The sequence below is a fragment of the Uloborus diversus genome, chromosome 3, assembly GCF_026930045.1.
Source record: "Uloborus diversus isolate 005 chromosome 3, Udiv.v.3.1, whole genome shotgun sequence".
Taxonomy (NCBI): domain Eukaryota; kingdom Metazoa; phylum Arthropoda; class Arachnida; order Araneae; family Uloboridae; genus Uloborus; species Uloborus diversus.
In genome coordinates, this window is record NC_072733.1 from 139,700,157 (window position 1) to 139,726,887 (window position 26,731).

Sequence of the window (26,731 nt, forward strand, 5' to 3'; positions counted from 1 at the left end):
TAAAATAAAATATGCTTTACGGCAAATGCAGCGTGGAGACGACCCCCGTATTTTCACGTGATTTTTCCGCTTTTAGGCAGATGTGGGTGAGAATTCGGAATTTTTGCCGCGGGCTAGCGGGGATAGTTGCGGATGCCTCATGAAGCTTTTTCAGGGGCACAGGTCACTTGAAGGTCAGTGATTGGAGTAGTAGAGAAAATTTTGCGAATGGGAGGGTTCTTTAACAGCTGATTCTGCGCAGAGACAGTAAACAAACCCCTTTCAGTGGCCCCCCAAGAATATGTATACCAAAAATCATTACCATAGCCCCGCCCCTGGGGGACTGTGACAGAACCCCGGGAAGGTACAATATGGTGGGTAAAAACGAGGGGGAGGGGGGTCAAATGGCATTAAAGGCACATCAGTAGGGCACAAGAAATGTGTGCGCGAAATTTCAGCTTGATTCCTTTTTTCGTCTAGGCTGTAGCCCTGTCAAAGAAAGCGAAAACTTTTTTGAACAGCGATTTTCTAACTTAAATTCCTCCTACCCCTGATGGTCCTGTGGCTCGTATTTTTGGTTTACGCCGTCAGGGGCCACTAGAGATTGAGTATACCAAACACCAACTCCGGGGGTCTTCATGGGACTGAGGTAAAGAGGTGTGAAAAACCCAGAAAACCCCAACTTGTTCTGTTGTGTAAACTGTACTTAGTCGCGTTTTCTTTCGTCTTTCTTGGCGGCGGATTTGCTTTTGTTGGCTGCTGACGTTTGGATTTCTTGGCGGTCGGGTCGCTTCCGCGTCCCGTGATCAATTCGGAAAACTAAGGGTTATGTCTGGTTTAATGGTAGTCATAGAGACGCATGTTCATGTGCACTGACAGTAGTATAGGTTAGTAATGCTCTTTGATAGTTAAAAAAATGCTTTAGCAAGTAACTTATAGCTGTTGCATGGCCCGGACTGGACAGGTCGGCTTGTCGGTGATCGCCGAGAGTCCCAGAGCTAAGGGGGCAAAGGGGGGGGGGGGCAACGAGAAGGGACAAACCTAAATTTTGCTGCTGAAAAAGATTTCACGCATCTTCGATTTCTTCGTAACTACTTCTATTGGCTTTATTATACGTTTTCCCAGTATGCATCAGATCTGTCTTTCTAGTTTTATACTAGTAGCATTCAGGGCAAGACTAAAGCGAAAAAGGGTTCAGAGGCAAACATTACTATTGGGGCCCCTCCTTTAGGGTTTCCATCTCTCTGTAAAGTTTGGGTCAGTGAATTTTATTACAAGTCTGGCGTCCAATTTCTCCCGACTCTCCCCTATTGATAGTCAAACTATATTTAATATTATCTTACACACCACAAAAAAAAAATGTTGAACGCACAACATTACTGAAATATCATACGTTATTAAGAGCCAATTTTTATAAGAACCGGGCAGAAATGGGGTGTTCGGATATACACCATTTTTGATTTTGCTCAAATTTTTATGGTGAATTCTTTTAACGATTTTATAAGACATGTATTTTTTTTCTTTTCCTCCAAAAAAATTTTTAGGGACCTGTAAAAATTCGTAAAGTGGAGCCCGACGTAGAGGTTTTTCTAAATTGGCGTTTTTAAAAATGTGATTATTTCTGTGTGTTAAGCATCAGCCAAAAAAATTCTTGTTGACAACATGAAATTTAGAATCTAAAATGAAATATATATCGTAAATTTTGTGGCTGACCTTCAGTGCAGCCTTTCAGAGGTCGCCAAACTTTGTCGAGAAAACTGAAAAAGTGCCATGTTTGAGGCCCTCCGGTTTCCTGTATTCAGGCTCAACCAAGGTTTTTGTACGTAATTTGTGTAAGAATATCTATAAATTATTCAATACTCTCATTAGTTGTATGGCTCACCCTCTGCGCTGCCAAAAAAATGACAGTTTTTGTATCGAAAAATGCTAAAAAGTGCAGTTTTCATAAGCCTTTATCTCAGTGCACTTAGGGTCAGTGCACTGTAAAAAAAATCCGGAAACGTTTCTGAGTATATCGTGCAGCTGTGGTTCATGAAAGTTTCAAAAACGTTTCTGAGTATTTCGGAATCCTCTTTCTGTAATGTCCAGAAACGTGTCTGAGTATTTCGGAATCCTCTTTCTGTAATTTTCAGAAACGTTTCTGAGTATTTCTGAATCCTCTTTCTGTAATGTCCAGAAACGTGTCTGAGTATTTCGGAATCCTCTTTCTGTAATTTTCAGAAACGTTTCTGAGTATTTCGGAATCCTCTTTCCGTAATTTCCAGAAATGTTTCTGAGTATTCTGTGCAGCTGTGGTTCATGAAAGTTTCGAAAACGTTTCCGAGTATTTCGGAATTCTCCAAACAATTTTCAAAAACGTTTCTGAGAATTTCGGAATCCTTTTTCCGTGATTTTTTCTAAAAAATAATTCTTTACTATAGTATTGCATGCCATATCAGTTTCAATTCTTTCATATCTAAGAGCAATGAAACAAGCAATTTTAGAATCATTCGCGGATTTTTTTTAAATTTTTTTTCTGACTTTCTAATGACAAAAAGCATGGTTAACAGCATAACATATGCACAGTTATAAATTTTTGAAAATTTATGAAATAATATAGTAGTTTCATTCATAATCACAAAATCGTCGGGGGAGGGAAGGGGAGTACTTTCTCAAAAGTGGGATTGTGGGAACTTCAGTTTTTCTCTCAATATTTTCAAGACAAAATTATCAACATATTGTATTTTTAATGCAGAACTTAAAAGCATATCTTGTATCAAACTTGATAGCTTTTATTTTCGGATAAAATTTGACCGAACTTACCTACACTTTGCGTTCCGAAATTCGTTCACGTCAAGTCAATTTTTTTGACGAACAAAGTGTACCGAAAAGTACCAACAAAGAAATTGATGAATTTAAATATGACACCAAAGTCCCCCTGCTGGAACCATTCGGGTTTATTCTTCTGTTCTTGCCCTTTTCCAGTTTATCACAAATATAGATACTTAATCAAAATAGGTTACTGATTTTATTTTTAGAGTGTGCGCAAAATGCATTATATATTTTATTTATTAAAACATTGAACTCTATTACATGATTATTCCATTTCATATATACGAGAGTCCCCCCCCCCCACACCATAAGAGTGATGGTGCACCCATAAAATGATATAAAGCGCCCCCCCCCCCTTAAAAAAAGCAACCCCTTGAAAATGTCAATGGCACAGTCTGCGTGGTGAACGCCCCTCGTCTTCTCACCATATAAGCATTGCATATTAATAACATAGTATTTAAAAACTGATCACTTTTAAAACGATGACATGAAATAATATTACTTTTTATTTCGGCATGTAAATGCAGCTGTTCCATTTTTGCCACTGACTCATTCCTCCTGACTACAATAAACTAGTATATCCACGAAGGAAATGTTATTTTCGGAACAACTAATGTCAAGGAATTTTTTTATTGTTAACCACATTTAACAAAATGAATAAGCAGATGAATTAATTGCATAACTATGTTCTTACTAATAGATAACATGGTCATTTTCTAATGGTATAAATATCTTTAAATGAATGAATAAATTATAATAAAAAAGATAAATTATACCGGTACATTTTTTGTGAGGCATATTACAATACTAGAAAATATTTGCATTACCATATTTCTAATGAATTAAGCAATTGATTTTTTTTTTCTTTTTGAACCAAAATGTATGTACATCCAAGTATTTCGAAATAACTTTTCTGTGATTGCTTCTCAAATATAAATCTTATTTCTTTTGCGTAATTAATCAGTTTCAGTTGGTTACAACAAATAGTACACCGCGCACATAGGTATGTAGGATAACTTTAAATTAATTCGATAAACCCAAAAACAGTTACAATTGGAGCCTCATCAAATGCAAATCAACAAAAATATAAATGTATATAACAACATGTTTTAAAATATTCATTAATACTTACAAGTGAACATGAGCGGAAGAAAATCTAAGTACCTCCATTACAACTGAATAAGTAATCCAAAGGGTTTCGTTTCATTAAGTATAAACACGGGTGTTGAAACTATTCACGCTTGAACACACAATATATATCTAATTATGGTCGCATTGGAAATTGTAAAGAAGCAAATGGTTATTAACTGACTTAATAGCTGCGTACATCGTCTAAAAAATCAAGGGCAGTCCAAAATGCAAAGGCGTAAAATTAGTTTCGACACATTTTACTACTCTCTAGACATGAAATAACAAGCAATCCAATGCTAAACAGTTGCTGACTGCAGCAACCATAGATAAGAAAAAAAGAAGTTCTCGTTATTTCCGACTCATTGGCGCCTGTGTTGGAAGGATGAAATAGGTTTCGAAGCGTTGCGTCATCACTTCCGCTTCTAGGTTTCTTGAAATAACAAAAAGCTTTCTGAATATTGAGGAGTTCGCTATTGGATGAAGGATTCCTACTATTTCGGAAACGTTTCTGATATATCCAGAAACGTTTCCGAAATTTGTTACAGTGTAAGAGCAATAATATAAGCAATTTTAGAATCATTCGTGGATTTTTTTTTTTTGGAATTTCTAATGACAAATAGCATGGTTAACAGCATAACATATGCACAGTTATAAATTTTTGAAAAATTATGAAATAATCTAGTAGTTTCATTCCTAATCACAAAATCGTCGGGAAATTGGAGTGGGGGTACCTTCTGAAAAGTGGGGATTGTTTGTTAAACAATCTTAAACTTCAGTTTTTCTCTCAATATTTTCAAGACAAAACTATCAACATATTGTATTTTTAATGCAGAACTTAAAAACATATCTTGTATCAAACTTGATAGCTTTTATCTTCGGATAAAATTTGACAGGACTTACCTACCCTTCGCGTTCCTAAATTCGTTCACCTCAAGTCAATCTCTCTGACGAACAAAGTGTACCGAAAAGTACCAACAGAGAAATTGATGAATTTAAATATGACACCAATTCCCCCTGCTGGAACCATTCGGGTTGATTCTTCTGTTCTTGCCCTTTTCCAGCTCATCACAAATATAAATACTTATTCAAAATAGGTTACTGATTTTATTTTTACAGTGTGCGCAAAATGCATTATATATTTTATTTATTAAAACATTGAACTCTATTACATGATTATTCCATTTTATATATACGAGAATATCCCCCCCCCCCCACCATAAGAGTGATGGTGCACCCATAAAATGCTATGAAGCGCCCACCCCCCCTTGAAAAAGCAACATCATATACATTATAAATCAAAGTATCATATAAATTATAAGTCAAATACTTTAATATGGTGTAAAAATACAAAATTATTTTATTAAGTCTTTTTTTTTTTTTTTTTTTGCTTTTGGTAAAATTGAGGCTCGTAAAACGAAAAAAATGAAGACACTTTTAAATACATATATGTATCTATTTGTTAAAGAAATTAATACACATTTAACTAATTTAAAGCGTTTCGCTAATGCAAATATTTAAAGAGATATCGTCATTTAGATAATACTGAAGCACTATGTTCCTAATTACAAGAGATAGTTTTTTTTTTTACTTCATACAATCTAGCTACACTGTTTACAAGAGAATGAAAACATGCAACCTTAAAGACGAACTATCAAACCTGACAATTTGCATATTATAACATTTAATTCATAATGCTTGATACATAAATGTTCAGCCAAATATTAACTGAGATTGTCACATAAAAACAAAGTACACAATAACACTTATTTAATTTTTTTTTAAATCTTCAATTCATAAATTTTACAGAATAAAACTAGACACACTTGCACTTTAAATATGTGTTCTGTGTAATGTAAAATATTTTCAAATTGCAATAGTTCACAACGAAAAAATGATACTGAAGAAAATAGTTTTTTTTAACGAGATTTATATGAACTAAATCTCTTTAAAGTAATAGAGTTGCAAAGCGACTTACCTATTCGTCGGTGGTGGTCTTTTGCTGGCTTTGGTCACCAAAAAGGTGATTTTTATGACAGAATAAAATTCTGCCAACAAAAATTACCCATTTGGTATAGAAAGAAGAAAAGTATCCAAGAAAAAAGTAAATTACCTACACAAGTTATGCGACGCAATGAATTTGGATGGCGTCCTCTCGGCAGTTATTTGGTTCTTAATTTTAGTTTGTATTCCTTCCGCGAGCATGCGTCGAGAATTTGCACTTCGTACTTAAAAATAAGTGACATAGCTTCAAATTCAATCTCATGACGATACATATGCAAGAAAATATAAGACTTTAAAATTATCTTCAGTGAATTCATGCGAGGAACAAAACTTCTACTAATCCCCTTGATGAGTGTTACTTCGCATACATGAGTCAGCACTTGTTTTCATTGCGTGCTTTCGAAAGTTTCAGTTTAGATTTGCTGCTGGATTATAAAATTGCCGTGTGAGCTGCGCATGCGTCGACTCTTACTTTCTTGCTAAACGGGAAACGTTTTTGATTATAGCAGAAAACTGCGGAGGGCGTACGAATCTGTGTATTACGGAAAACTTTTTTGTATATTCAGAGAGTTTTCCGAGATTTTTTACAGTGTGTAGAACTGGATGCCTGCATTTCAAACTAGAGTGTGTGTATTTTCACAAACAAATGACAGAACTAGGGGCAAATTCTTTTCAAGAACACAATACGTATTTCAAAATAGTAATATGAACTATTCAGTTTTCAGTTGGTCATACAATTTACGATATATTTCATTTGAGGCATTAAATACCATGTTGTAATCACAAAGATTATTTTTGCTGATGCTCTATGCGCAAAGATAGTTGAATATTAAAAAATGTCGATTTGAGAAAAACTCTAAGTTAAGAGGAGTTAAGAGACCAACTTTCGGAATTTTTATGGGTCAGAAAAATTTTTTTTGGAAGAAAAGAAAAAAATATGCGTTTTCTAAAATCATTCAGAGAAACCAGTGTAAAATTTTTAGCGAAATTAAAAATGGCATGTATCTGACCTACCCGACTCTTATAAAAACTGGCTCTTAATGCGATAGGAGGGCTCATTTCTGAGAGCAAGTTTTCCCTAACAGACGTGTGATTGGAAAAAAAAAAAGTCGCTGTTCTCTTAGTATGAGCGCGCAGATCCCGAATGCCGTCGCAATGACATATTGCTGATCAGTGGCGGATCACCGCATAGGCGCATGAGGCGCTAGCTGGGGCCTCCAGCTAAGCAGGGGGCCTCAGAGCCGCGATGTGTCACATACTCAAAGCCAAAAATTTTTTTTGTTGTAGGATTTGCCATGGAAAGTCATAATTTTTTGTACAAAATGCTCAAAACTCATGGAAATTGACAGTTAGTCATGGGTTTTAGGCGCGGGCTGATTGCTCCCAATAGGGCCGTGTCTATGGGGGCCCCTGGCTTTAGGTGCCTTTGTTCGGATTTTTTCCAGGAGAAAAATTTGTTTAGAGAATTTGCAACAGAAAGTCATAGTTTTGAGTGGGAAATACTCAAAACTCATGGAATCGCCCAGTTAATCATGGATTTTATGCGCGGGGCTGACTGTTCCCAATAGGGGCCCCTGCCTCTAAAGGGGCCCCAGGCTTCAAGTGCGTTTATTTGGATCTTTCCAGCAGAAAAAAATGTTTGTTTAGAGGATTCACAATAGAAAGTCATAATTTTGAGTGGAAAATGCTCAAAAGCCATGGAATCGACAGTTAGTCATGGATTTTAGACGCGGGCTGACTGCTCCCAATAGGGCCCCCCTGCGTCTAAAGGAGCCCGAGGCTTCAGGTGCCTTTTTTTTTTGGATTTTTTCCAGGAGAGAAAATTGGGACATTAGAAAAAAAAAGTATGTTTTTTTTGTATGTACAAGGTGCACATTTCAAAATATATTTATTTCTTTCCTCCGGAATGCTTCATCAAAACAAGCAGCAGATTTCGTGTTCCATCGTAGCCATCATTTTTTCTGAGATCGGAGAGTTCCCGCATTTTTGTTCAAGGTCGTGTGTCCCCTAGAGAAAGTGGGGTGTTAGATAAGAAGTGACAAAAGGAAAGGCATTACTATGGCTCAAGTTCCACGCTAAATGGAATCACAAACAGGGAGTTGACCTTGGGAAAATGACCGGGAGCACCGTTCTTCTGCCCTGTACATTCCAATCCAATTCAGTAGTGCAATGTTATCTTGTCTTGCAACAGTGGTTAGAATCTTGCTAGTTTAATGAAAGAAAAAATACCTTCTAACTAATAATACAGTCCTGGAATTTAGGTGAGCAATGAAACTTTCTTTTCTCTAATGCCTTAACTTACTTTTTAGTCGTAAGTTTAAAAACGAAATTGTCTCTCAAGAGTCGAAAAAGAAGGGAAATGTGGGGCAAAGTGAAAAAAATGGTTAAGATCACTTACTTTTTTCCAATATGAACAAATTGGAATTTTGTTCTAAAATATACGGCTCATAAAGTAGGAGCAATATATTAAAAAAAAAAAAAAAAAAAAAAACGCTTAAACATTATTTTTAGTTTTTGGCTATAACTTTGTACATCCAAAAAACGTGGAAAATTTTCACTTTCTTTTTCTATGGGTTTGCACCATATGAAAAAAAAATAATTTTTTTTTCGAATGAAATATTTTTTATTTGTTTAAAAGATATCGTTCATCAAATGAATGAGTAAATAAAAGAATGAATGAATAAATAAAAAGAAAAGGAAAAAATAAACAAATAAAAAGTAAATTAATCAATTAATATACGAGAAAAATTAAAGGATGAGGATACGAGTGAATAAAATAGTGAATGAATATGAAAATAAATGAATGAATCAATAAAAAAGGAATTATTAAATGAAAGAATGTAAATGAGAGAAATAATTAATAAACAAATGCGCAAGTGATTTTATAAAGTATTAAACAAGTAAACGAAATGAGCTATTTCACTTTGCCCAGCATGCACTCTAATAACTGTACAAATTATTTGAAACAACAAATAAGCTTAATATTAAACAAATAAATACTTCGCCGAATATTAGTTAATCTCAATTAATATTTAAAACGTTAATAACAGGAACTTTATCATCTAGTAATAACAAAAATAATTTTTGACTTACAGCAAAATATTACAATATGAGTATCAATTTTTGAAATTTGCTTTATTATCATATTCTTTGATTTTCAGAGCTAACTTTATCTGTTCTGAAATAGAATTCATGTATTACCATACAGTTAAAATATTAACAGATAGGTGGCGCTAAAAGTGGAGTAAATGTTTCACCACTTCACTTTGCCCCGCTATTTCACCTTGCCCCACATTCCCCTACTTCTTTTTGACGCAAAGCACCTACGTATCTTTTTTTTTTTACCATGCTGAATTTTTCCTTTCCTGCTACCGAGTTGTGACTATTCGACAGCTGTCTTTTTTAATTTCCGAATTATCCGTAAAAAAAGTTTTTTTTTTCCCCGCAAAAAGTAAATTTTTATAGTTTGCTTTCAATCGTCGCGTCTCGCGTAGGATGCTTAACTAATTACATCATATCAAACCAAGATTTGTGTTTCTTGAATAGAAGGCACGATTTTTCCTAACAGAAGTTTCTTGTATTCGCAAATGTTTTCCCCGCGTTTCTGAGTTAACGTAAGGGCGATGTTTTTGTCAAATCGATACATCGTGCTCAGATCAAGTTAATACTGAGTAATACTTACTCACAAATTTTAAGGGTTATTTTCTTTTTCCAGAAATGCTTAGAAATGACCCCCCCCCCCTCCCCCCCAAAAAAGAGCATCCATAAGTTACATTTGAATTTTGACGTCTTGAATCCAAATTATGTTTTTGGAAATCAGGAATTGCAATAAGACCCTACTCGTTGGGTTTCTTGTTTTTAAAAATAAAAAGGAATGGAAATCGTCAAGGAATTTGCACTTGTCATATTATGAGTGGTGATTTTCTAGAATTGGTAATACGAGGCATATCCACAAAAAAGAAATGGTGATTAGGATGCGGTAATACAAATGAAGAATTTATAGCCGATATCTACCAGTAAGTATACTTATGAAGATTTTTTGTAGCGTATAGCGTTATGTATTTTAATCTCTTATCAGTCTTAAATGATGCGATAAGGGGACAGAGTACCAATTACGTATCGAGTACTCGGTACCACACTAATTACTGCTATTTGACCACTAGTCTAGAGAAATTGACATAATTATTGTATATTACTGATTCTCGTTGGAATGTTCTACGTAATACATTGTTTTAAGCAGCTCCCCCTCCCTCAGATTTCTTAAGTCTTTCAGCAATCGCTGGTCATCTGGACACGCCAGGCAGCCAGATACTAAAACGATCTTTTTTGGACTGATCAGACATTTGATATTCTGACAACTTCAAGTTGCTCTTTCCCTGCTTTTTGACAGCGATTTTGAAGGAATCAATTTTTTAATTTTGTTATATTAAAGAGTTTTTTTTTTTTTTTTTTTTGCCATTTAGAAAATGGTAAGATTTACCATTTCCCCCTCTATTGTTCCTTACAAAGCCATTCATTAATAAACAATGTTGAAAAGTTCATTTGAATATACTATAAGCTTATTTTTTATATTTACACGCAAAACTATTTTCATGCCATTTTGATACAATTTACTAATTCCTAAGTAAGATAAAGTTAAAAACCACTTTCACAAATTTATTTGAAAAAGATTGAAAATTAGGTAAGAAAAAATGCTATGCGTCTTAATTTAAACAAAATATATGCTTTATTATTTGGAGAGTAAGAAAAAGAAATTCATAAAATAAAAAAAAGCCTTTAAAACGACCGAAAAGATAATCAGCAATAGCAATGCATTTTTTATAAAAACTTTTTAACAAAAAAATTGAACCGCCGAAAAAACTGAAAAGCAAAAAATAATAAACCATTTTAATTAAACCTTAATAACTAAGTTCTTAAACTGATGTAAGTATACCTAAGTATATATTTTTGTAATAATTTAGAGTTTTTAATTAACCTTAATAACTCAGTTCTTAAATTAATGTAAGTATACATAAGTAGTTTTGAGTCGGTGCCAAACAAGCAAATTAATTATTTTTTTAAAGCGTGAGGCGCAGCGGTGGCGTATGGCGACACGCCCCTTCGCCGGAAAATGCCGAGCGTTCACGAAGTTAAACCCGAACGTCGTCGAGTGGTCTCGAAGAAGCACGTGTCGAGTATTTGGCTGCTACTGAGCTTTTGCCTCATATACAACAGTCAAAATGTTTATATCATTGTTCATCATACTGAAGAAGGATTTCTCATCTTGTTGAAAGCTCAAATAAATGGTTTTGTGGGTCATAGTATTATTCAGAGTAAGTATGGCATAACAACTGTAGCCGTTAATTGCATACATGATCCTGAAGATTTTTCTCACTGGTTGTTTGCCTCTCTCGTGCGAGGTCCCAAAGGTTTCAAAGCTCCAACGAGAGGTACTTTTTGTTGTATACGATCTACTAGTATTCATGATTTAATGATGGCGTGTGGAGGGAGCATTTTTTGAAACATTTATGTTTATCGTCGGACATTTCACATTACATTGCTAATTTTATTTGGTTATTTCTTTAAATTTAGGTAATTTAGGGATCTTTGTTTATTTATTGTTTGGCACCGACTCAAAACTACTTAGGTATACTTACATTAATTTAAGAACTGAGTTATTAAGGTTAATTAAAAACTCTAAATTATTACAAAAATATATACTTAGGTATACTTACATCAGTTTAAGAACTTAGTTATTAAGGTTTAATTAAAATGGTTTATTATTTTTTGCTTTTCAGTTTTTTCGGCGGTTCAATTTTTTTGTTAAAAAGTTTTTATTTTATAATTTTTTGTGGCTATAAGCTACTAATGTGGCTATAATCTGTATGCTTATATTTTTGATTACTTTTAAAAATAGCTACCTACCTTACTTTAGCTATTAACACACACACACACACACACACACATATATATATATATATATATATATATATATATATATATATATATATATATATATATATATATATATATATATATATATATATATATATATATATATATATATATATATATATATATATAATCGTATTTTAACAATTATCTGTTGAGTTACATAAATAATTTTAAAAAAGCAGGCTTTATATACTAACATAGGTAGGCCTACAGAAAATGCTGCTCGGATGAGGAAAAGATGTTTAGAAGAATCTATTTATGAGAAAGAAAAAAGGTTGGAAGCAAACAGAAGGAGAATTACATTAACACGTTCACAGGAGAGTTTAGGTCAGCGCGAGGAAAGACTGTCCAGAATGAGAAGCTACAATAACGATAGGTTATTGCAAGAAAGTGATAAGCAGCGCGCTCATCGTTTAGATCTGATAAGAGAGCGACTTTCAAATAAGAGTGAAGAGCAACGCGCTCATCGTTTAGATCTGATAAGAGAGCGAGTTTCAAATGAAATTGAGGACGAACGTATGCTACGTTTGGATGCTGCTCGTAACCGTTCAGCAATGGTGGTACTTCACGAATCTTCCGAGGAGAGAACTAATCGTCTGGGCGCCATGCGACAAGCAGCTCGCGATCGAAGAAACCAGTGTAACGCAGAAAACTTTAAGAAATCAATTAATGTTTATGCTGACTTGTCGTGTTCAACATGCAAAACAAAATTTGTATTCTCAGCAACGTAGGAAATTGCAAACTAAAAATTTAGGCTCTATTTTGCCTAACGAAGTGGTAGCTTTAGGTAACATAATTACTTGTTCACGATGCTCAAACAATATTAAAAAACATAAAACACCACCCCAGGCCTATTGGAACAAAATGTCGGTAACTGCAATACCTACAGAAATTGATGAGTTATCGGAAATTGAGAAACGTTTTATTTGCAGAGTAGTGCCATTTCTTAAAATAATAAAAGTTCAAAATCGTTTGAGTCAAGACTGGTGCAAAGGGCAGGCAATCCTTTTTGCTCAGGATGTGGTCGAGCTGGCGGAACAACTTCCGCTTGAACCTAATCAAACTGGATTAGTGCTCGTAGTAGAAAGTCGTGAAAATTTAGAACATTCTAGGGAGTTTCAAATTAATATAGGTAAACTTCAAGTGGCATTGCAGTGGCTCCTAAAGAATAATGCACTGTATAAAGATGTTCGTATGCATTTTCCTACTGTGATCGATATTTCTACGATAACACAAATTGCTGACGAATTTGCATTTTGTCATCTATTGTACGTTAGCTTTGTTGTACAAACTAACTTATTTGGTTTCCGCTGAAAAAAATATATAACTCCAACATTTTCTTATTGTTAGTACTACTGAATCCAACACACATTTCTTCAAATATCTCGAAAACTCATTTCTGCAGATACTGCCGCTTACCTGCCCACGGCAGTACACACGAGAGACATACAAGTCTGAAGCTCATTCATTGTGAGCTTTTTTTTTTTTTTTGCAATACCCAACTCAGAATCAAAAAATCTTGGAGTAAACAACTAATCACCCCCTCTCCCCCCCCTTAGGGTAGGAATTTTTCCCTCAAATTTATAGGGGAATTACTTCAGGTTATACCCTTTCTAATAGAAAAAGAATATTCAAAATCGGACTATTCTGTAAAAAGTTATGTGTGGTCATACATTTTAAAAAAAATATATACGTGTCGACTTGAGAACCTCCTCCGTTTTTTCGTCGGTTAAAAATAGTATGTCACCATCACTAAACTTCGCCCTATTTTTTCATACAAATCCTGAATATAAAAAATGTTTGACGACTGGCACTGAAAACTAACCCTAATCACAAGTACCAGAAATTGAGAGGTCTACACTGTCGTGTGCAGGTAAAGGGCTATAACTGCAATTTTTTTTTTTTTTTTTTTTTTTTTTTTTTTTTTTTTTTTTGCATTTTGTCATCATTGTTTGTACGTTAGCTTTGTTGTACAAATTAACTTATTTGGTTTCCGCTAAAAAAAATATAATTCCAACATTTCCCAGTTGATAGTACTGAATCCAGCGCACAATTCTTCAAATATCTCGAAAACTCATTTCTGCAGATACTGTCGTTTACCTGCTCAAGAGAGTACACACGAGAGACATACAAGTCTGCATCTCATTCATCGTGAGGGTTTTTTTTTTTTTTTTGTTATACCCAATTCAGCATCAAAAAATCTTAGAGTGAACTACTAATCGCCCCCCTTTCCCCACCCTTAGGGAAGGATTTTTTCCCTCAAATTTATATAGGAACAACTTCAGGCTATACCCTTTCCAATAAAAAAAAAGAATATTCTAAATCGGACTATTCTGTAAAAAGTTATGTGTGGTCATATATAAAAAAATCTGTGAGTGAACAACAAATCTCTCCCTTTTTCCACCCTTAGGGTAGAAATTTTTTCTCCAAAGTTATATGAGACCAACTTCAGGGTATAACCTTTCCAATAAAAAAAGAATTATCAAAATCGGACTATTTTGTAAAAAGTTATGTGTGGTCATACATTAAAAATCTGTGAGTGAACAACAAATCAACCCCCTTTTCCCACCCTTAGGGTAGGAATTTTTTTTCAAAATTTTTATGGGACCACCTTCGGGGTAAACCCTTTCCAATAAAAAAAGAATTATCAAAATCAGACTGTTCTGTAAAAAGTTATGCGTGGTCATACATTAAAAAAAAATATACGTGTCGAATTGAGAACCTCCTCCGTTTTTTCGTCCGTTAAAAAATAGTAAAAAATATTTAATAGAGTTTGGAAATTTTTGGAATAATGACGGATAATCATCACTAAGGATCGCATTAAAATCTTTATTTGATATCCTAAAGGTATAAATAAATTAACATTCCCCCTCCCGTTGAAAATAAATCAAGACTGTAATTGCTAAGGGGCTAAAATAATGTGATAATGAAATAATGTAATAAATGTAAAAAGAAATGTAAAATCCATGCAATCCGTGGTTGGACAGTAGGTATATCAAAATAACCCTTACGTAACGTTTCAGAAGTTATTTATCAAATTCACAGTCTCCAGTTAAATTTCGTTCTCTAGCTCAGCTTTAATTTAGACTATGATACATGCGCAAAATTAGAAACGCTTGTATCTGTCTAATATTAATTGAGCATATTGTAACAGACTTCAGCTTCTACGGAAGAAAAGTTCTTTTCGATGACGTAAAATATTAAGGAGGCGTACTTCAATTTTAAACTACCAATTTTTGATATTTATTCGTAATTACAACAGTGGCGCAACCAGAGGGGGGAGGGAGATCACAGCCTCCCCCCCAGATTGCTGAGTTGAAAATTTTTTTAAACTATTCTTTATTATTGAAGCAAAGAAAAGAACACGTCTTGGGAAAACACAGTGATTGTTAAAATAATAATAATAATAATGATAGGATTTTTTTTTAATTTCTCTTTAAAAGAAAGCTTTGAATTAAAAATAATTCAACAGTATAGCTTACTGTTCTTATTGCCCCCCTCCCATCTTATTTCGTTCTTGTCTTCTCTTTTTAAGTTTTAAAATTGCCACTTCTCTGAAGCCCCCCTCCCCCCCCCCCCACACACCGAAATCATTATGGAGAAATTCCGTTTTTGAAGATCTTCAATTTAACCAAAGTGCGAGGGAAAAGCCTCCTAACACCTAAAACCATCGAAAATCGCTTAAAACTGCGTTTTTGGTACTTTAATTTCGAAAAATTACTTTCCCTAATGTTACAAAATATGGTCTTAATAATTGCGTTTTTAAGACTTGAATTTCAGAAAATATTCGAGCAATGGTCCCTGAACCACCTTCCTCTAATATCATTAAAAAAAGAACCTAGAATCTGTTTTCTGTAAAATTGTTTATCCCTTAACGCTTGTCTACAATTGCGTTTTTGAAACTTCAGTTTCGAAAATTGGGAAGGTGGGAAGAGTAATTGATTTCGATCTATTTTTTTAAAAATCGATTAGAGGCAGTCCCAGAGCTCTATCCATTACCCTAACGTTAAAAAATATGGCCTATAATCGCGTTTTTAAGGCAACTTTCCGCTGAGACCTTTTGCCCGCTAACATCAGCAAAGAAAGACTAAAATTGCGTTTTTAAAACTACAAAGTTTCAAAATTTTCCCGGGGATAACCCCCGGACCCCCCCCTTTCTTATCTCCCCTATCCGATTAGAGGTTCTCTCTCTCTCTTTTTGCGAAGTACCCCCCCTCCTCCCCCCCCAAAAAAAAAGAAAAGAAAAATAAACACTTTTCTCTGGTTGCGCCACTGAATTACGCGCAATGGAAAACTGGGTAATGCTGGAATTTTGCTAGATGCCAGAAATCGGGGATCTCACCCCCTGCACTAACTAAATTACGAAAAAATAGAAAAGACAAAATTTTTAACTAAAATTTTATTTTTTGTTTTGTCAGAAATGTCGTTTTTCTCCTTTTAGATAAGGATGTAACCACCTCCCTCCCCCTCCCAAACTTGTTGATTCAAAAAATAAAAAAGTTATGATTTTCTGCATCGTTAATATTAGTAAACTATATCGTTTTTGTTGTGTCAATTAGAGGGCCTCTGGATCAGGTTGCGCCTGGGGTATCAAAATCGCATGATCCGCCACTGTTGCTGATTCTTATTTTCTGATACCGACTTTTTTTTTCCGTTCTATAGTAGTTTTATACCAGACGAGGAAGGTGTACCCATTGAGCTCTAATACTAAGAGGGGAGCGAACTCGGCGGTCCGTTTTTGCCCAAGTGAGAATGGCAAAATGATTACTCATTTCGCGTTTAAACTCAAGTTATAGTCTATAAAATGTTTGGCTATGCATTTTATGAGTCCTTGATCTGCTCAATTAGGGATATCAAAAGAAGCGGTCTTTTCCCCACTAAAAAAGATGTTTTATAATGCGAAACGTTTTGCCATACTCGCTGGAAGTTCAGACAGCGAACTCCAATGCAGAAGAATGGGAAGTTCTACCACACAAATTGGGACCAATGAGCAAAAAGTGAGAGAATATTCCTTGATGAAAAGCTTACAGCTTCAGTCGAGTTCTCTTTTGATCTTTCTCTTCGCTCAAAATGTTTGAGACGAAGAAAAGAAAAATGAAAGAAGTTCTTTATAAAACTGACTAATTCTCAATCGGTTTTGATGAAGTGTTGTTTACAAAGAAAGAAAACCGGAAGTTCGAACAATGGAAAAATTGAATATCTACTACTGTTCAGAGTTAAACGTCTGGAGGGAGACTCCCTAGGAATAGATGATCAATCAATGTCGCATATTCACCATGAAAAATATAAGACACAGAAAGAGTTCAAACCCGAAGTTGATCAACATCTCGAACTCAGAGACAATTTCACACAGCGTTATTTCCTTGATTATTCTTTTTTTTTTTTTTTTTTGTAAAGGTCATTCGATACCTGTTTGCATACTTTTAGCAAATTAACGCATCGATGACGCATGAGTCAAAAGATGTATCCGAATAACTTGTCAGATTTTAAACTTGATTTTGTTACTTTTATAAAAAGTAGTGTTTCTTCATTTCTAGATGAGAACTTTAAAATGTTCTTGCAGGTCAACGACTTCGTTCTGACATTGTTTTCATCAGTACAAATAATTTAAGCCAACAATATTTTCTTCATTTCAGCTTTTGTATTAAGCAAAAGCTGGAAGTTTCTTTTTATACAGCATTTTTACGTCACTTGATCTCAAACAAAATTTGAATTTTCTGACTAGCGAAAAAACGTTTTGATACTGTGTTTTATTTTTCCTTCTTCTTCTCCCCCCCCCTTTTTTTGAGCAATCACGATTGCTTATTGCTTTCATTTGACTGTTTTGATGTGCTATCATTTTAATTTCCCGCCAGCACCCTCTGCAGCATCACCGTCGACCGGCTCCTCATGATGCTGCTCCTCTAGCGAAAACTGTCTCCAGGTTGCGTCAATATCCTACACTTACACGCATAGATACACGCACGTACAAACACATGCACACGCATACATACACGCACGTACAAACAAACACATACACACACATACACAAACCCATACACACACACCCATACATACAGACACCTACACATGTACACATACCTACACACAACTACCCACACTCATGCCTGCACACAGACAAACACATATGCCTACACACACATACAATTCCCACCTACCACAAACACTCATACACGAAACTACTCATACACTCATACCTGTACACAGACACAAACACACACGCCTACAGACACACACACTCGTGATTGCGAAAAACATAATTTGAATTCCAGATGTCAAAATTCAAATTAATTTTTATTTATTTATTTATTTATTTATTTATTTTATTTTTTTTTTTTTTTGAGAAGTGTATTTATGAAAGTTTGAACCTTTCCTTTATTATTATTTTTTTAATAGTGGCCTATAGGAGGGAAAGTAGAGAAAACAAATACGTTCTGATATTTCATTTTTGTGTTCCGTTCCCGCCTTTCCTCAGGAACATACTTTAGTGCCCAAGACACCTTTTGGGGAATCTGTATTATATTGTCGCTTGAAAGCAAAAGTAGGATATCTTACTATTATTTCTAGGCTACCTTACTGATGCTCTGAGGCGTCGATATATAAATGAAAGTTAATTTGTGTGTGGTGTATGTTCCTTAAACAAATCTACGGTTTTCGTCGGATCTTTGCCAAATTTGACGCAGAAGTTTCTTGATACTGAGAAATTGTCATAGGGACCTTTTCCTTTTTTAAATCCAGTTTCCAAATCCAGTCCTAGATCTTTGCCAAATTTGGCACAGAGGTCCTTTGATGCTTAGCAAGTCACATAGGATTTTTTCGCCCCCCCCCCCCCCCGATGGGGGGAGAACGTACCCTCAATGGGTCTTCACCAGAAAAACCCGTGAAACGGACTGTTACGGCCATTTATAATGAGTGCATTTTTGGAATTTAACAGGAATTCAAAGAACTCTAAATTTATATTTTGAGTTATGAAATTGCTCTTTTTTACACGTTAACGGGACATTTTTGTCATTATTCTTTATTCTTTAATTTAACCGTAATTGTTGAACATGCGACACTTGACACAACTTTTATTTTTGAGGTAGATTCTGCATCGCTGTGCAACACACGCAGCTAGTATATAGACCGTAATATAGAATATTACGGTCAAACCCCAAAATCGGCCAGTTCGCGAATCGGTCAGCCATTTTGCATTTTGGTCAACGTTACTATAAACTTACCCGCCAATGTTCGATCTTTTCTAGATGATTATTTCTTTTTAGCAGGATTTCTTTTCCAAAAACTATTTTTGTTTAGAAAAAAATGGCTAATTACATTTTGGTATGATACCAAATCAATAAAAAAGATATTTTTTTAGAAATATCCCCTAAGTAGAAGTCATTTAAAATAATTATTAAAAAAATTTTTTTAATGAGATCATAAATTAAAAAGTTGCTCTCAAAACTAACTTGAAACTCTCTTTTCGTAAAGTTGACGTGGATGCAGTTATGCAGTCAAACGAAGGTTTCAAACCACCGAGATGCTCAGAAATAGCCCCCCCCCCCAAATATTCAGACAGGAAACAACCAGAATTTTTATCAATGTTCAAAAATAAATCATTGTTAAAATCAGGAAACAAAGCATTAATTTTAACATAGTGAACTGCAGAAATAACTTTAAAAAAATATTTAACAAAATATAGGCATCGATTTCTATTTTGTTACTTTACATTGCTTTAGTGTAGCGTCCCGCGATGCAGGCCAATTAGTTGTTCAGTTGGTAAGAAGCTCGAATATCATGGGATTGATCCTCCTAAGAGTCAGAATTAGGTAGTTTCTGAATTACTAATTTGCCTCTACTTATTTGCCTTTTTTTTTTTTTTTTTTTTGGCTGAATTCTTGAAAAATAAACAAACAAGTCACATTTCAGCTGTTCGAAAACTTACACTTAACCGGATTTTTGAATTCCTGCAGTGGAGTGCTAATGTCTCGTACGGGTCAGCTAGTTAAATAAAACCGGTTAAATATGCGTCTATGCTGTTTATATCCAAACAAGTTTCATGAATCATAAAAATTGTTATTCGGTCTTTGCTGGACTAAAAACAACCTTGTGATAAGAAGGATTTATAAAGCAAAAAACGTAAATGTGAAAGATTGCAATAAAAAAATAAAACTATCTACCCGATTTTTTTCCTTTTTCTTTTTCCATGCTTATTCTGCCGTGCTTCGCACAAAAATCGTATCTGCACTTTTTGTCAAAATTGAGTTACGCTCATCAAAAATACTTAGTCACACATTTTGCCTTAATACATTGTTTTATGGTCATTTGTGACTGGGAAAAAGTTTGTTGAAGCTTTCTGAAATTATACTCTTTGAACTCACATCTTTGTTCAAAGAGGGGCGCACACACTGAAAGGTTGAGGACCCCTGCGTTAGAGGAAAGGATTGGATTTTTATCACTTCCACGGAAGTTTTTCGAAAATGAAAGTTATAAAAATGCAATTGTGGGCCACCTTTGGACATATCGGGGGGAGGAATGGAGGTCGGTGCTCTCCTCCAGAATTTTTTAGAAATTGAATTACCTAAAATACTTCAGGCATTCTTTGTTCATATTAAATGGTCTTTTAATAGGCGTGGGTAGATGTTACCAACCTGTGGCTGTCATGTTGTTCTGATGGTGTCTGTCTAAGCTATGTATGAGGCATTAACGAAATTATTATTGTTATTGTGGTTTTTTTTTTTTTTTTTGAAAGGCGAATATATGCCAATTTGTATGAAATATAACATTATTTATAAATATCTTCCATGACTTCTCACGGTAGCGTGTATCCTAGTGGTTCATTTTCAAAGACTGCTGCGTAGATCCGGCTGAATTTGAGCGGTCTATTAAGATTGGGGGCCGAGCATATCGGGCGCCGAGCATAGCATATTGGGCGCCGGGGACATTGGGCGCTGGGAAAGTTGGGCGCCGAAAATGTTGAAATCTTAAATACTGGGGTTCCAAGATAGCAGGTTTGTACGTGGTTGAGGACTTTGTCGTGTACGACGCGTCACCTCAGTTAGAAGCAGAAAAAGAGCTGATTTCTTCTGCGGCCGCCTTCGGAGGTGCAAAATATGACTGGAATAATGCACGTCATCGCGTGTTTCTAGCAAGCTAAATCCAGGGATAATTACCTTCCACCATTCCGCAAATATCCTCGTTTTCTGTGATTTCCACCCGATTTCTGATTCAATAACAACATTTACTCGATCCGTAATATTTTTTTTCAAATTTCCAGATTTTATAGCTGTTATTCATCTTTTATACGCAAGTCCCGTTCTTTTACGCGTTTCGAAATTCGTTTGCATCTGTTTATGTAACACTTATTAGCCGAGATGGAGAGGAAGGGCGCTGATGCGGGTAACATGGTGCTTTTGTAACCCGTTTTCCGGCTTATCACCGCATTTTGGTTGTTCTCACCGGCTAAAGCTGAATCTTCCTTTCTTCTGATTTCAATTGGTTTTTACTGGGTATTTACGAGACTATAGAATGAAAACACATCCCACCAAATGCAACCCTCCCCCCCCGCCGCAATTTTTCCAGGTACCCCCCCCAAAGTGCAATCCTCTAGCAATGAGACTGAGATTCCTTTAAAGTACCTTCTGTAAAACTTTCAATGTTGTCGTCTACGTCATGCCCCCCCCCCCCCCCACGCCGGCAACCCAGCGTCCAGCTATTATTTTTGGAATAAATTACTGGAATACAGTTTAATAAAATAGCCAATGGCTGTTCTCTATTGCGGATTTTAGTCTGCAGAAACTTTAGCTAGGAGTTACTCCTTTCCAAGAGTGATGGAACCCCCTCCCCCCCTCCCACCTCTTCTCGGTGCCTTTCAGCAAAAAAACGCAACCCTCTAATGAAGAAACTATCTAAAATTCTTTTAAAAGAGCTTCTGTGAACATTTCAATGGTACAGTCCCATGACTCCACCCCCCCCCCTTACATAGGCACCCCTGTTTTAGCTCCTATATTTATTTGAGTGAATTTCTGAATTACTTATTTATCGAGATAGACAATGGCTGTCTTTATTGCCGTTCTTCGTAAGCAGAAACTTTAGCTATAGATGGCCCATACATCTTTTAGGAATTACGTCATATGAAAAAATTAATAACACTTATGCAATCACAAGATACCTCGTGCTTAGTCGGGGCTTAATTTTCGAGTAGAAACTTACGTATGCTAAAACACACACTTCTTTCAGTTTTAAGTGCTTTTTTTAAAAAAATCTATAAAACGGAATTCAGAGTGTTTACGCATAAAGAGAATTACCGAAGACTCAGACTCCCGCACTTTTTTTAGATATTTATCCTTGTATTCTAATACCCTCCTTTTTTCGTTGAACTACCACTTGAAATAGGATTGTTTGGGGTGGGGGCCTTTTGTCAATATTTTTCCTGGGACCCCAGTTAAGCTTTCGGCAGCCCTTTTTAAGTAAATAATGTTGAATCATGCAAATGTGACTTAAGTCTCCACTCTCCACCTAGATATATTTTTAATGATTTATTTTTGTATAAGTTCGTCAGACAATCTTCGAAATTTTATTATTTAAAAAAACACACATATATTTATTGCATTTATCGGTTCAATGAAAACAAATCTTTCGCATTTTTATTTTTACTTAACTTTTTCTTTTAATAGTATTTATGCTTTGATTTTCACATAAACGTCATCTTTGGCAGAAATATTTTCTTTTATATCTGGAGTTTCCATGGAGGAGGGATCAGAGTGTACATTGCACCAATGAAATTTTTCCTTTTTTTTTTTTTTTTTCCTTTTTGGAGACTTCGTTCTTGGTAAGAGAGGGGGGGTGGCTGTATTATTGAAAAGGGTTCGCTGTTTCAAAGAAAAACCGGCTATCAGAGTGTCGAATGCACGACATCCATGCGCAGGACAATGTCCTCATCCACGTGGAAAGTTGCTGTCTCGGAACCCAGTATTTAATTTCAACATTTTCAGTGCCCAAAACCTGGGCACCCTATGTTCCCGGCGCCCAATGCCCAGCGTCCAATATGCTCGGCGCCCAATGTGTTTCCGGCGCCCAATCTTCCTATTTCGGAATTCGAGTGGTGCCCTGGGCTGTGTTGACTTTCAGGGCATCGGTCGATTGCGGCTTACTTCTTATAGGACTTCCAGGGGTGGCCTAGTCCGCCAGGACACCGGTACGTGTGCCGGTGCGCCCTTCACCAAAGCGCCCTCACCAGAAAAGGGGGGGGGGTGGAGATTTTTTCTCAAGTAATTTACAAAAAAAAAAAAAAAAAGCCTCCCTCTAGGGAGCCATAAAACCTCTACAGGGACGACTCCAAAATTTTGTAACAAAGTCGCAAATCATTGGGTACTTAAATAATGAAACCTTTCAATGTTTCACGGCGTCCCTAGATGGCAAAATCTTGCACTAGAGAATCGGCTCTATATCACTGTATTTAAAAGAATGTTCCCAGGCAAAACTACTACTGTGAGCGCTTTTGGACGTATTAATGTATAGGGGCGCATTTTAGTAAGGCTCCAGGTAATGATTCCCAAAATGTGCACCTCCTCGGGGAGTCATGAAGCCTCTTCAGGCGCATCGCGAAATTTTGCGATAACGCCGCAAATAATTAGGGATTTAATAATAATGGAATGCTTCAAAATTTCGGGGCTCCCTCAGATGGCGAAATCGTGCTTTACATAATCGGCTCTCTATCACTGTATAAAAATAATGTCCCGAGACAAAACAACAGCTGTGAGCACTTTTGGGCGTATTATGCATTGGGGGCGTATCTTTGTAAGGCTCCAGGTAAAGATTCCCGAAATGTGCATAGGAACCATGAAGCCTCTCCTGGGGGCGCCCCGAAATTTTGCAATAACTTTGCAAATAATTAGGGACTTATTAATAATGAAACTTTCCAATATTTTGCTGCGCACCAAGATGGCAAAATCTTGCATTAAAGAATCGGCACTATTCATAGTCCGGTCAATTTAGGCAATGGAAATAACAAAAATTCCGGGAAAGCTAAATTTTTGTAGAGGGGCGCACCCCTCAATATCGCGGAGTCCCCCCTCAAAAGCAAGAGCCCCCCCCCCCTCCAAAAACTGAGAAAAATACCCCTCAAAACAACCCCTCCCCCCTTTAAATGTTTTTTGAGCTCTCAAACTGTAACCACATTTCATACAATAAAACATAGTTTGGCTGGCGAGTCGCATTATTATCTTCACTCCTGACAATGTTTGACCTTAGTGATACATTGTAGTTAAGATTTCTAGATTCTAAAATCTATCTCTCTTGGTTAGACAACAAACTGTGGTTGACGCTACTTCATCTAATTTTGCGCGTCGTCTCACTGCTTTAGTATAACGTGAGGCATTAGAAATCATATAATTCAACAGTTACGCAATCAAGCACCATTTCTTTTAAAGTTTTATCTGATATTCCTTTTTTAAGAAGATGATCCGAGTTTTCCCACATCTGCTGATCAAAGAACTCAAGTTGAAATCTGGAATTGTAAATTTTCACTGTACAATCGAATTTTTCAAACTTGTCATAGTATTATGTTTGGATCATCAGCTCTTGTTCTGCAAACTGGTTACTTTGAGAATCTAAAAATATAACAGAAGGTATTGCGGATGACCATCAGAGAACTTATTTCGAGACGGATTACGACGACCAATTCGAAGATGGACAAAGAACATTTATAATTCCAGATTTCAATTTTGAAGCTGAGAGAATACTATGAGCTCATTGATAAGCAGAACTGGTAAAACTCGGCAGTTCCCTCTTTCAAAAAGCGGACTTTCGATAAAACTTTGAAAGAAATTGCTTGATGGCGTACCTACTGAGTAGTATGGCTTTCAAAACCTCACATGTCATACTAAAGCAGCGAGACGATAGGTCCTATTCCTATTCAGAGTCACAACTGACTACAACTGTATTTATGTCGAGGACTGCATACTAAGTGCCTTGCCTCCATTATTTTATATACCGATAGATGGCAGCACCATCACCGGATCGAACAGTTTAAGAGAATTTAGAACTATTTCAGGAGCTAATAGCTACCTGGTGCTAGCACCCCCAGAGGTATCGTTTCACTTGGAGGACATTGAGACCACTAGCATATTTAACGTCGCCCAGTCCCCTTTAATGACGACGGTGGGTCTTCGACCATCGAGGTCCGAACCCAGGACCCTCCGGCCCCGAATCCGACACTCTACCGATCGGGCTACCACGGCCCTGGGACGATAGGTAAAATAAGAGAACGAAGTGGCAGGTACAGTTTGTTGTCTAACCAAAAGGGATGGATTTATTCGATTCAGATTAGAATCTAGAAATATTAAGCCACAATACCATCAATTCACAATTTCAATCAAGATTGAAAATTATGAGAAGCAAAATAGTTCAACTCGCACGCCAAACTTCTATTCTATTCTATTCAGAGTCACAACTGACTACAACTGTATTTATGTCGAGGACTGCATACTAAGTGCCTTGCCTCCATTATTTTATATACCGATAGATGGCAGCACCATCACCGGATCGCCAAACTTAAGTTTTATTGTATTCAATGTGGTTACAGTTTGAGGGCTCAAAACCCATTAAAGTTTCTTTAGCAACGTCTTTTGTTTTAAAGGGTGACTTATGTGGGCTGTTGCAAGCCACATTTATATTTTAAAATTTTTATACTTAACCTTTGTTCTCTACCATAAGTAAATTTGACATTTTGAGCCAAAGTTATGGGCTGAGTGGAGAATTAACATTTTTTTTTACTAGATAAGAAATGCTTTTATTGCTCTTTTTTTTCTTATCTATGTAAGAATTTATTAATATGAAAGCAAACTTTTACAAATCATAACTTCTAATGTTTTTTCTCTAGGTACGGAGCAATATTGTTAATCAATTCTGACACTATATTGATCAAATTCAAGATTCAATGCATGTGTGGAACTTTAAAATACAGTTTATTATTAAAATGATCTTATGCAATGTGTACAGGGCCGTCGCCAGGTACATTCGTTTGGGGGGGTGTTGAAACTGATTTTGCCGACTCAACAGATACATACGCACACACATTTTATGTGTGTGTATATATATATATATATATATATATATATATATATATATATATATATATATATATATATATATATATATATATATATATATATATATATATATATATATACATACATATATATATTCAGGGCCTCTGACCAGAATTCGTTACACATAGAAGTCTGAAACATGCAATTGTAGACAAGCTTCAGTGATGCTAAGGGGATGCATTCCCCTTAGCATCATAATTAATAATCTTAATTTCATAGACTGCTGTCCTCCGGAAAAATTCCAAAGTTGGCATACTAAAAACGCGACTTTATGCTTTGGTTTATAAGAAGCAGGAGGATTACGGGTTTATTCTCATTATCTTTTCCGTTGGAGTCAATTTTGGGCTTTTTTCTAGAAAGGGTGGTTTCGGGAGTTCTTCCGTAAAAATTTCTAAAAACAAAGATTTTATGCCATCTTTACTGTCGCGAAGGAAATGAATGGGGGGTTCGGGGGCATTCCCCCGGTAGTTTTTCGAAATTAAAGTGTTAAAAACGCAGTTTTAGGCCATTTAAGGACACTTTAGGGAAGAGGGTAGGCAGTGCCAGATCTATATTTTTTTCCGAGAAAAACTCTCGAACCTGCCACCCCTATCCATCTTCCATCAAGTTTTAAAATAGAGTTTCAAAGAAAAAAACATAAAAATAGTGTGAATTTGCCGCCCCCTAGAAGTCGCCGCCTGGGGCAAAACCCCGTCTCCCCCTCCCTCTAGATCCGGCACTGAGGGTAGGTATTTACAGATCTCCAGTAAACAGTGGCAGATTAGCTAGAGAGAACGGCAATGAGG